Source organism: Vicugna pacos, chromosome X, assembly GCF_048564905.1.
Source record: "Vicugna pacos chromosome X, VicPac4, whole genome shotgun sequence".
In the NCBI taxonomy this organism is placed as follows: domain Eukaryota; kingdom Metazoa; phylum Chordata; class Mammalia; order Artiodactyla; family Camelidae; genus Vicugna; species Vicugna pacos.
In genome coordinates, this window is record NC_133023.1 from 78,037,894 (window position 1) to 78,049,980 (window position 12,087).

Consider the following 12,087-nt stretch of genomic DNA (forward strand, 5'->3'; position numbering starts at 1 on the left):
AACCATAACAGGAATTCACACTCACTATAGACAACGTGGAAAACACAGTCAAGTATGGAGGGAAATTGCAAATGACAGCAACACACAGATTGTTCTGTCATCCCCCAGCAGTGTAAGGAGTTCTTGTAGCTCCACATTTTCCACTTAAAGAGGATGCAGCATAAACACAGAGTCACTGATCAGGTTTTATTTTCAAACTCTGGAATTTTTCCAGGGCATTTTCTGGGGTACAAGTGTGAAATATGCCATTTATAGGGAAAAATAAGAAAGAATTAAAATGATCTAACATTCTAATACCACAATATCAGACTAGCAAATAAGAAAAATGTAAAACCCGTCGTGTACTCAGATCTGCAAAACTGGGTACTCTTGTCTCATGGTTTTTTGTGCTAAATACTAATAAAAAGATTGTAAAGGTCAACTAAATGGTAAATACTAAAACTATTCAATGTTCATACTCTTTGACACTGCAGTTTCACATATGGGACTTTGTCTTCCTGAGGCAGTGGAGGGGAGACCCCTGCCATCATGACATATCTGTCCACTCTGCTCAGGGTTGAATCATCAACACAGCCAACTCAGTGTCTTCAGGCCCCCTGACTCCCTGATCCAAAGGAGGAAATCTCTCACTGTTGGTCACCCAGCCTTGATGGACCATCCAGAAGCATTGATACGGACAAAGCAGTGGCAGGTCCCTACTTTTGGAGGGACATGTAAATCTCTGCCTCATCCCTGGGTGGGAGAAATCTCCCTTCCTCTCCCTCTCCAGGCTCTCAGAAGGTAAAAGAAGCCCAATCCTTACTGTGAATTTAAGATTTTACAAAAGATGGAAGAAACATGGGCATCAGACAGCTTTTGCTCTCAGCCCTGTCACAAAATTCCCTGCAGGCAAGGGGAAAATGCAGCAAGCCTGGCTCCCTGTTGCAGGGAAAGTAAACACAGGGAGAACAGAGATGACCACCTCAGCAGTATGTGTCCTGACACATTTTGTACAGATCTGTCACCAACAACCAAAGATGCCCAGGCTGCCAGGTTGTATCCCAAAGCTATGGCAGTGAGCTTGGGGAAAAGCCTCTTTAGTATCTGTTTCCGGTGTGGAGCCCATGCTTTTTTGTCTTAGATGTCATAAATACAAGATAGCCATACCTCACTACTAGGGTTTTCCTGAATATTAAATCCAGCCACTAACTTGAAGAATGTAATGCTCAGCTAAGTGATGCATTTTGCTCCACAAATATTAGCTGAATATCTTATCTGGAACAAGAAACTCATATTTCCCGACCTGCCCTCTCAGGCAGGCTCCCTTAACCAGATGGCAAATCAGAACCACCTTGGCATAATTTTCTAAACCTTCATCAGAAATTTTCTTGTTGGTGGGAATAAGATGTCTGTATCAAAGGCCATTCGAGTTATTAAGACATAATAATATGTGCCTGACAAAATGAATACACCCATTTGGTACCAGTGTGTATGCCAGGGTCTTTTTCCCCTTTACTCCGCCAACATGAGGTATTACCAGCTTTGTATTGTCAAGCTGATCATCTCATTTTCCCAACATGCCCCACTTGGGGTGTCCCTCCTCATGGGAGGACATATCAGGAAGGGAGAATAAGAATTTCTCCAACAGAAATCAATTGTATGGGCAGTTGACTAGATTTCTTTCTGCCTATTAAATGATTATACTATTCTAGGCCTGCCTCCCTGGCACCTCTAAATGTTTCTTTAAATGACATTTTTTCCGAGTTCCTAGATCATTCAATCACATGATTATAGACATTTTCTTAATGTTCTACCACAGATGGCTAACTGCTATTAGCCCTCTGAGGGCTAGCTCATCTCCAAGAACCCTAGCATATCTTTCTGTGTCTCTGTATACTGATCATACTTCCCTCCTGTCTCTTCAAAGTAAACATATTCCTGACGACAGGGACATTTTTTTCCCCATCAACCTGGGCAGAATCCGCCAATTTCCGGGGTCCCAGGCTAATACCTCTAATTCGTTTGCTTTCTCTGGTGGCAGTCTGAAGAGCAAAGGTCCTCTGTTTTCAGCGAAATCCAGGGGGTGGAGGAGCTTGAGGAGGCATTTCCGGCGTGGGCAGACCTGCCTGCGCGTCGCGGTTGCCATAGAAACCTGACGTCAATATGGCGACCGTGACGACTTTTCTACACAGACTGAGATGGTCTGACGAGAAGAGCGGGTCCCGCCTCCTGGTATTTGGGATTCAGCTGAGGGTGTAGGTCCCCGCAGTGGGGGATGAGCCGCCCTGGGGTGTGGGGAGGCAAAGGGACCCACATCCAAGTCTCCCTTTCCTGCTTTGAGACTCGGTGCCCGGCTGTCTTGTACGTAAAGACATTGGGGTGCTCACCCCCCAACTCCGGGCACCAGTGAGTGTGGTGTCCTGCCTCAGGGTTGTCCTGGGGTCACTTTCCTTCTAAAGGCAGGGGCGCGGGAAATGAGACAGGTAATGACTCTCTTTGAGCCTCAGCTTCCCCTTCTGTAAAATGGGGCTAAGAATGCTTTACCCACAGGATCGGTGTGAACGTTCAGTGATAACAGAGGAGTAAGTCTATGGCCCTGTGGTTACTGCAGGATCATGAACGTCGTATGAATTCAGGCCATTGCTTATTCCTTTTCAACTTTGTTGTGAAGGGATAGATGAGGAAAAGAGAAGAAAAAGGCCCTGATGAGAAGCTCATTGTAACATCTGGTTGTTAGGATCACTAACTAATCGTATGAGTGTCATTGTCACTAACCCAGTGCCTAGCATGGTGCCAGGCACACAGTTACAGCAGTAAAGCATAGTGATTGCTGAATTTGTCTCTTCCTGTGAAGCTCCTCATGCCGGTGGCCCAGCTCATATCAAGTGTCTGAAGGAGGCAGGTTCTGAGGATCTGTGTCCTGATGGCTCCTGAGGCTCCTACTACAGGTTCAAGGGCAGCGGCTTCCAGGAGACCCCAACACTTCACATCTTTAGTGGCATATGACTTCTGACTGAAGTGAGTTCATAGATCTGAACAAAACATGTTGTGGGATAGCTCCGGTGAGGCTCACAAACTAGCCTAGAAGTAGAGAAACTGCTTTGATCTCATCATGGGAGAAGAGGTTTAGCAGGTAGAATGTCATTCCATCAGCAGCTACTTGTTAGTAGTCCTGAGGCCCATCTTAGAAATGCTTTATTTGTGCAAAAGCGATGACTTCTATAGCTTGAGAGAGGAACTTGATGTTTAATATGCATTTGCAGTAAATTTACGTACATATTTTCTGACTGTCTAAATATTAGTGATTCCCATGTATCTCTCAGATGGGTATTGAAATATGCAATTAGATAGATTGTTTTCTTAGCAATTTGTGATTGTAACATGGTTTCTTCCCTGCTCACCATATTTTTATCCATTGTATAATGAAATGTTTAAGTGCCAGAAAGTTTCTAAGTGTTAGTTTAAAATTTCAGTTATAAGAATTCAGTGTTTTCAAAAATCATAATTACTCTGGAGCTTCCCTATTATAGTAATACTCAGCCATGTTCCCTAAAATTACCAGATATTCTAAAATATTATGATTATTTTGCAAGAAATAACATTTTTAGTTCTGTACTTCAGAAGGACATGTGCACCAGCTTTCACTAAATATTTTTATATACTTCATCGCAAATGATGATTTCTATTGTGGTCATATGTGGTGTGGACCAATTTGGGAAGACATGGTGTGCACCTATTAATAAGGGAAGAGCATATTGATGGGATCTTTCTCCCAGTTATTTTAATTGCATTAAAGACTTAGAAAAATTCAAGTATATTTTAAATGCTCTATTGACCTATGAGTGGCATACAATACATTACATACATTTGAAGTATATGTCTTAATAAGACTTGGTATAATACAAACTACTGTATATAAAATAGATAAATAACAAGGTCCTAATAAATAGCACAAGGAATTACATTCAATATCTTGTAATAACCTATAATGAAAAAGAACACATATGTATGTAACTGAATCACTATGCTGTGCACCAGAAACTAACACAACATTGTGAATCAACTAAACTTCAATAAAAATTTTTAAATAAAGTTTGGTATATGTGTACATCATGAAACCAACACTACAGTCAAGATAATGAACATATTCATCACCCGAAAAAGCTTCCTCATACCTCTTTGTAATCTCCCCATCCACATGTCTCTGGTCTCCAACCTCCCCCACCTCGTACCTTCTGTGTTCCCAGGAAACCACTGAACTTCTGTCACTATTACTTAATTTCATTGTTTATGATTCTGTGTAAATGGAATTGTACAGAATGTACTCCTTTTTTCTAGCTTCTTTCATTTAGCCTACTTATTTCTAGATTTATCCACCTGTTGCCTGTATAAGTAGTTTCCTGTTATGTAGATATATGACAATTGGTTTTATTCACCTGGTGATGGACATGTGAATTGTTTCCAACATGAAGCTCTTTTAAATAAAACTGATATGAACATTTGTGTTTAAGACTTTACATGGACACATGCTTTCTTTCTGTAGGGGTAATACTTAGGGGTTCAATGGTTGGGTCATATGGTAGATGTAAGATTAACATTGTAAGAAATTGCCAAACTTATTCTGAAGTGGTTGTACCATTTTTCATTCCCACAAGCAGTGTATCCTCCACAATATTGTCCATCCTCCACAATATTGTCAGTGTTTGATATGATCAGTATTTTTAATTTTGGCCATTCTCACAGGGGTGTAGTAATATCTCATTATAATTTTGACTTACATTTCCATGTTGACTAATGATGTTGATCATCTTTTCTTGTACCTATTTGCCATTTATATAATTTCTTAGGTGAAGTGTTGGTTCAAATCTTTTGCCCATTCATTTATTGGAGTGTCTGTTATTGACTTTTGAGAGATTTTCTATATTTTGGATACAGATCCTTTATCAGATACATGATTTGCAATTTTTTCTCTTTCAGTGGCTTATCTTTTCATTCTCTCAACAGTGTGGTTTGTAGAGAAGTTTTTAATTTTGATGCAGTCTAATTTATCAATGTGTTCACTTATGGACTGTGGTTTTGGTGTGACATCTAATAAATCTTCACTGAAGCCAAGATCAGGAAGATTTCCTCCTATGTTTCTCCTGTGTTTTCATAGCTTTAGATTTTATATTTAGGCCCATGATTCATCCTGAGTAGACTTTTGCATATGGTACAATTATATGGATCATAGTTTCTACTTGTGCGTATGAATATCCACTTGTCCCAGCACTGTCCTTTCTCCACTGCATTGCTTTTGAATCTTTTATAAAAATTAGTTGTCCATATATGTGTGGATCTATTTCTAGACTCTTTATTCTGTTCCTTTGATCTATTTGCCTACCTTGATGCTAATACCAGACTGTCTTGATTATTGAAGGTTTATACTGAGTTTTGAAATCAGGAAGTGTTCATCCTCCAACTTTATTCTTTTTAGTTGTTTTTCATAATCTAGGTCTTTTTGCATCTGCACATAAGTTTTATATTCAGCCATCAATTTCAAAATACATACATACATACATATGTACATACATACCACCAGGATTTTAGTTGGTATTGTATTGCATCTACAGGTAAGTGTAGGGAATTTCCATCTTAACAATTTTTATCTTAACAATACTGAGTCTTCCAATCCAGGGATTTTGGAAAATGTCCCAGAGACAATTCTACTGGTCATCTACAGAAAAATCAATCACTAAAAGAAAATAGTTATGGTCCTTTCAACTTAATAGATGTGATTAGAATTGAATCTGTTGAATTGTGGATTTTTCCTTCATTACCCCTCTGCAAATCCACTTCAGTGAATTCCTGAGAATCTGAGTGGTAGCAGAGAGCATGGGACAGAGCAGACATGTAGGAGGGATGTATGTATATTTGCATGTATATATGTGTGTATGTGTATATCAGTAAAGCTGCTAAGAGTATTTATTTTGAGAAATACTGGAGGTTAATTACTGCACATCATGTCTGTCCCATACAGATCCTAATGCATATTAGAAGCCAAAACAAGGTGGTGATTGTTTGTTCACAAACTTCCTTGGCAAGCGTGGTTGCCATAGTGACTCAGTGACTGCTCTTTGATTTGATGCTGACTGAGCATCTCTCCAGTATTCTTCCTGAATTAGTTGTTACTCTGATAGTGGTCAAGTGTAGCTTTTCTAATTCTGTCATTCCTTCTAGATTTATTAGTTGGCATTTGATTATGCAGTAGACCTTTCCCTTCCCCTCTAAGATTTATGTAGTTATGTATTTATTCAAGTATCTATTTATGTTAACATGACTTGTAGATTCCTATTTGTCCCAGAGCATTACTATTGTTGCTGGTAGATGCAACCAGTATTCCAGGTTCTTGTCCCGTCCCAGAAAGAATTCAGAGACAAGACATAGTGAGTAAAAAAAAGTAAAGTGAGGATTTATTAAAGGATGGATAGTACACTCTGAAGGGGAGAGTGGGCAGGCTCAGGTGGGCGGCTGCCCTGTGTTTCTTTGGCAAGTTAGTTACATAGGGTGTAAAAATGAATGGGTGGAATATTCACTGAGGAGGGAAAGCTCTGGGTTTGTATTCCCTGATTATCATCCCAACTCCACCTTCCCAAAGGGAGGAGGGATTTTTGGCCTTATTTAGTCTGGATAGGAAGTGTCATGGCGGTCGTGTATGATGGGTACTTCTAATCTGCAAGGCAAATTTTATTGAAATGAGGGCATAATGAGCAAAAGGTTACATTTGGACACTGGAAATTCCTGCCGCTTCTCACCTTTCTTTGTTAGTCTCCAGGCCACTCATCACCCCAAAAGGTATGACCCCTTATCAGCCCAAAGGTTCCTGCTTTTCTTTCTCTGCCCAGGGCCCCCTGGTGCTTACATGATGTGTGGTTTCCTGCATTTGGCTTGTGCCCCTCCTTTCTGCCCAATTCCTGCCATTTGGTCTGTGTCCCCCTTTCTCTGCTCATATCTAGCTATCTGCCTTCTCTAACACTATCTGTTACTATACTTATTTATTTTGATGTTCAAGTTGCCCCAGAATTGGCTAGCATTAGCCCTTTCAAGTTAGCTTTTGTGTCCATTTGATACCTCTCTAGACTTCTTTGAGCATGTACTTTGCTGTCTGAGCTGACTAGTTCTCCGTGTGTAGAAAGGAAGTGATGATGCCCACCTCAGAGCATTACTTTGAGGATTTAAATAAAGTCTAAAAATAACAACCTACAGTGTGTGGAATCTAGTAGGCCCTCTGCAATGTTAGTTTTCCAATGCAGCATTGCCTCCTTTATTCTGTCAATGTGATGCTTCTGACATTACCATAACAGCATGACCTCCAGGGAGAACACTTGGACATGTGACACAAGCAGGGATAAGCCCACATGTCCATGATGTGACAGCTTCAGTGTCACTGCTGTGTGTGGAGGGGGTGGTGTGGTGGAGCTTGGGGAGGGGCAGAGCATCACTGCACAGCTTCGAGTGAACTGAGTGGGGACGAGCAGAACATCCTCACCCCTTCCCCTCTGTCTCATGTGCTTTCCCATCCTCTCACTTTTCTCTTTATCCCACGTGCTGTCTGATCACCTGTCTCTCCCTTTTAGTGGAACATCTGAGAAGGGTGTAGACTCTGAGCCCCAGAAACAGGAGCTGATAGGGAAGAACCAAGTGTGATTTGAGTCTGCTAGACAGGTTCCTGGAGCAGGAGTGAAGAGCTCGGGCCCCATCATTGAGACACTTCAGGTAAGTCACTACCCTTTCCTCACCACCCAGGAGTATTGTGGAGTTTAAGTGCAGTGTCATATAGGAAAGCAATCTGTGCTCATAGGTTGGGAGGGAAGGACCAGTGCACTTTCAAGCAATTACATTAACAAACACATCCCAGATATCATAGAAGTCTGCATGGCAAGCATGAAACTAATGCTAAGCAAATGTCAGCTGTTTAGATCAATATTTCTCCAACTGTGGCCCTCAGATGACCTCATTAAGATCTGCAGGGGGTACTTGTTAAAATTCCAGATTCCCAGGCCCACCCTAGGTCTGCTGATTCAAAAACAGGGATGTGGAATGGGAGGTATCTACATTTTGAGTAATATCTCCACTTGTTTCTGGTACTCCACAAAGTATAAAAAGCTCTTCTGTGAATTTTCAACAACTGCTTCTTAAAATTTTGAGTCCTTTGATGTCTGATTTCCTTATCAGCTTCTCTTGCCACTCAGCTGTAAATATCTGTGTCTTCTTGGTTGTGCCAAATAGGGCTGGTCTGATCCCCTTTGGCAGGTGAGGTCAGATGGAGTGTGGTGACTTACCCAAAGTCACCTAGAGTTAGTGGGTTAGGTCTGCCACTGGGGCCAGGCACATGTCCTGTCTTGCACCCAGTTGCCTGTCTGCCTAACAAAGCACTAGCCTTTTCTTAAATGAATGAAGTCACTTTATGTATATATAAAGACTGATTTGAAGGAATTGACTCACACAGTTTTGGAGGCTGGAAAGTTCAAAATCTGCAGGCTGGCCCAGCAGGCCGGAGACCCAGAGAAGAGCCAATGTAGCAGTTCAGGTCTGAAAACCATCTGCTGCCGAGTTCAGCCTTGCTCAGGGTGAATCTTTTGTTCTATTCAATCCTTCAACTGACTGGATGAGGCCCACTCACATTATGGAGGGCAATCTGATTTACTCAGAGTCACCAATTTAAATGTTATTTTCATGCAAAAACACTCTGACAGAAACATCCACAATAATGTTTGAGCAAATATCTGGGTACTGTGGCCCAGCCAAGTCGACAGATAAAATTAACCATCACAGATGCTAAGTACCTTAAAATGAAATGGGGTGTTGATTTTCTTCTTCTTCCCCAACAGTTATTGGGAGATTAGAAGAAAAATTTCGGGAATCATACTCCATGTCACCTCAAATGGACCTGTCAGGTGACTGAATGGATAGAACCACCCTCTTAGAGATAAAACAGATACAGAACCAAATCCGAAATGCACCACTCCGATAGAGCAAAGGACCAAAGAGAAAGCAAAACCTCTAGCTCAAGCCCATGAGAAGAAGCAAGACTGAAACCAACACTGTTTGCCTGGTCCTTTGCTCTCTGTGAGTGAGGTCTGTCAGGAGAAGGTAATAGGCTGTTAGTCCTGTGTAAGAGGGTGGGGGTGTGAGTTAAAGGTGCCACAGTTTCCCAAGCTACAACCTCTCCCACTCAGCTGCATCATCTCCTGTTTTGATGCTGGATGCCATGATCCAGCGTCAGGCTTGGACTGACCTTGCTTGGAATAGAGTCTGAGTTCATACCCCATGGAGTGGGCACTAACATCCATCTTGCTTCCTGTGGGCACTTCCAGTTATGCAGGTCTGGAGGTGAAGAGAGGGGAGGTTGGGATGCAGATAAGGAATTGGACTGACAGTGCCTGGCACACAGTACATACACAAGACACATGAATAAGTTAAGGAGAAGCTGGATGGAAACCACACAGATGTCCTTTTAGTCTTTTTATACACATCTGAATTTTTCAAGGAAAGTTAAGACCTTTGAGGAAACTTTTTGCTTCTGTTCATAAAAATGATGTCTTTTTGGGGCGGGGGGGGTGGGTAGCGGTGCGGGCAGAAAGAAAAATCTGTAGAAAATGGAGAGCGTTGCCACCTGGTGACCATTGTCAGAACTGCAGGTGTGAAAGTGAACTGGGGCCTTGGCAAAGCGTGGAGGATAGAAAGGGCTGTGGTGTTGGTGGGGAGCAAGGTAGCTGAATGGATTCCAGCTATGGGCCAAGATGTCTAGACTTCACACACTGGCAGTAATCCTTCTGAATTCGTGCAGAATCTTCAAGTCCTGGGACTGGAAATCCAGCCCCTAAGTGAACTCAGTAGAAAGCTGCATGAGTTCGTTTAGGAATCCTTGGTGTGAAGAAGTTTGAGAAAAAGAAACACACACACACACACACACACACACACACAGAGAGAGAGAGAAAACTGTTAAATGTTCTCATCTGCTTCCAAGCCAATGAATACAAGAGTATCATATTTGTAATCAGTTTGCATTTTTTTGTTTTCAACTTTTTATTTTGTGTTTCTAGATTAAAAACCTAAAGCAATACAAAGTTATAAAATAAAAATATCCTCTATCTATCTCCAACAGTGCACACTCAGTGAATTATTCTCAAAGAAATCTGTTTAGTGTACCATTTTCATACTACAGAATATGAAAATGTTTCTAAGTCAATAAATGTATTGCTACACTAGTATCTTGTGACTAGGCTACTGATATACTTGTTTTATAAGACTTTATCTCAATAATTTGTTAGGTCACCAGTTAATACTTTTCTTTGTTTAACACATATTAGTATTTCTTCTTCCTATTGGGCTCTGCTATTGTTGAAGGGTGTGAGAGCTCCCCTTCTCTGGTATCTTAGCTGTATTTTGATAGAGGTTCCTGTTTATTAATGTTTTTACAGAAGCAACAATCAGACTGGCATTTAATCTTTCAACAGAAATAACTTTATTTTGAAGAGAATGAGTTCATGTCTTCCAGTTGCAGAAGGAAAATAACTGCAAAACTAGAATTCTATACATAGAAAGAAGTATCAAAAATGGAAGACAGTTATTTTAACATAATAAACCTGGCAGATTTGTCCCTAAAACTCTCAAAGAAGATACTAAAGTTTCTTCCTCAGGCAGAAGAAATATGACCCCAAGTGGAAAGACAGACGCAGAAAAGAAAGAACAATGACATTGCCAAATATGTAGGCAAATTTAGGTGAGTATTGACTATATAATACAGTGACAATAATTTCGTCTGGGGATTCACATGTATATAGAATTAAAATGCATGACAGTAATTTAGGAAAGGTTAAATGGAATCAAGGTGTTCTTACAGTCCCTGTGTTTTCTGATGTTTAAATAAAGTAATTTATAGTTAACAGTTTATATTGTAATCTCTAGGGTAAACACTACAAGAATGACAACGACAAAAGAATGTCTCACTAACTTGCCAAATAAGGTAAAAATCAAATAGTTAAAAACTGATTATTTTGGGGGGTATAGCTCAAGTGTTAGAGCACATGCTTAGCATGCATGAAGTCATGTGTTCAATCCCCAGCACCTCCTCTAAAAATAAATAAATAAATAAATCTAATTACCACCCCAAAGAAGCTTTTAAAAAATTGATTATTTTAAAAGGAAGAAAAGGAAATTAGAGCAGGTAAAAATAAATGTCAAGCAAGTATCATGATGGCATCTTTAAACCAAATTATATCTGTAATTTGATTACATATAGGCAGGCTAAATATTTCAAATCAAAAGACAAACATTAATTATCAGACTAGATAAAAAACATTACATCAAATACACCTTAAAAGAAACACATCTAAATTTTAATGCGTTAGAAAATTCAAAAAAAATGACAATTTAATTATTAACCAACTGAAATCTATTATACTCATATTAATAAAAGTATACTTTAAAACAAATATATTACTGGAAATAAGAGGGAGATTTTATGATGAAAGTTCAGTTTATCAAGAAGGTATTAATAAAACAATTCTAAATTTATTTGCACCCCTTAATATAGAACCAATATATACCAAGCTGTGATATTTTGATATATAGTAAGAAATATATTTTGTCATTGTCCCTCCTAGCATGAAGCTCCTAAAACTCTTGGAATTTTCCATGATGAGAATGATAAATGTATCTTTTGTTATTTTAGTAAGGTGACTTTTGGAAAACACCTAAGGTGGGAGCTGGTTGCCAGGAGAACCAACCAGTGATTAAAGGGTTGGAACTTTCAGTCCCACCCCCTTGATGTTCAGGTAAGGGCAAGGGGCTAGAGATTGAGTTAAGTTGCTAATGACCAATGATTTAATCAACCACAACCATGAAATGAAGCCTTCATAAAAACCCAAAATGACTGGACTCGAAGTTTCCAGGTTCATGAACCAGACACATCTATGTGCTGCCATGTCGTGCCCTAAACTCCATGGGAACAGAAGCCTCTGTGTTCGAGACCTTGCCCTATGTATCTCTTCATCTGGCTGTTGATTCATAGTCTTTAATATCCTTTGTAATAATCCAGTAATCCAGTGAGTAAATGGGATTCCTGAG

The 12,087-nt window shown here is 40.1% G+C and overlaps 1 long non-coding RNA gene across 1 annotated transcript; it reads left to right on the top strand.

The window, feature by feature from the left end:
• The first annotated feature begins 2,839 nt into the window (after positions 1-2,839).
• LOC140691825 (uncharacterized) lies at positions 2,840-9,057 on the top strand. Its single transcript, XR_012067462.1, has 3 exons — positions 2,840-2,997; positions 7,593-7,731; positions 8,847-9,057. It is a non-coding gene; the product is annotated as an uncharacterized lncRNA (long non-coding RNA).
• The last annotated feature ends 3,030 nt before the right edge of the window (positions 9,058-12,087 follow it).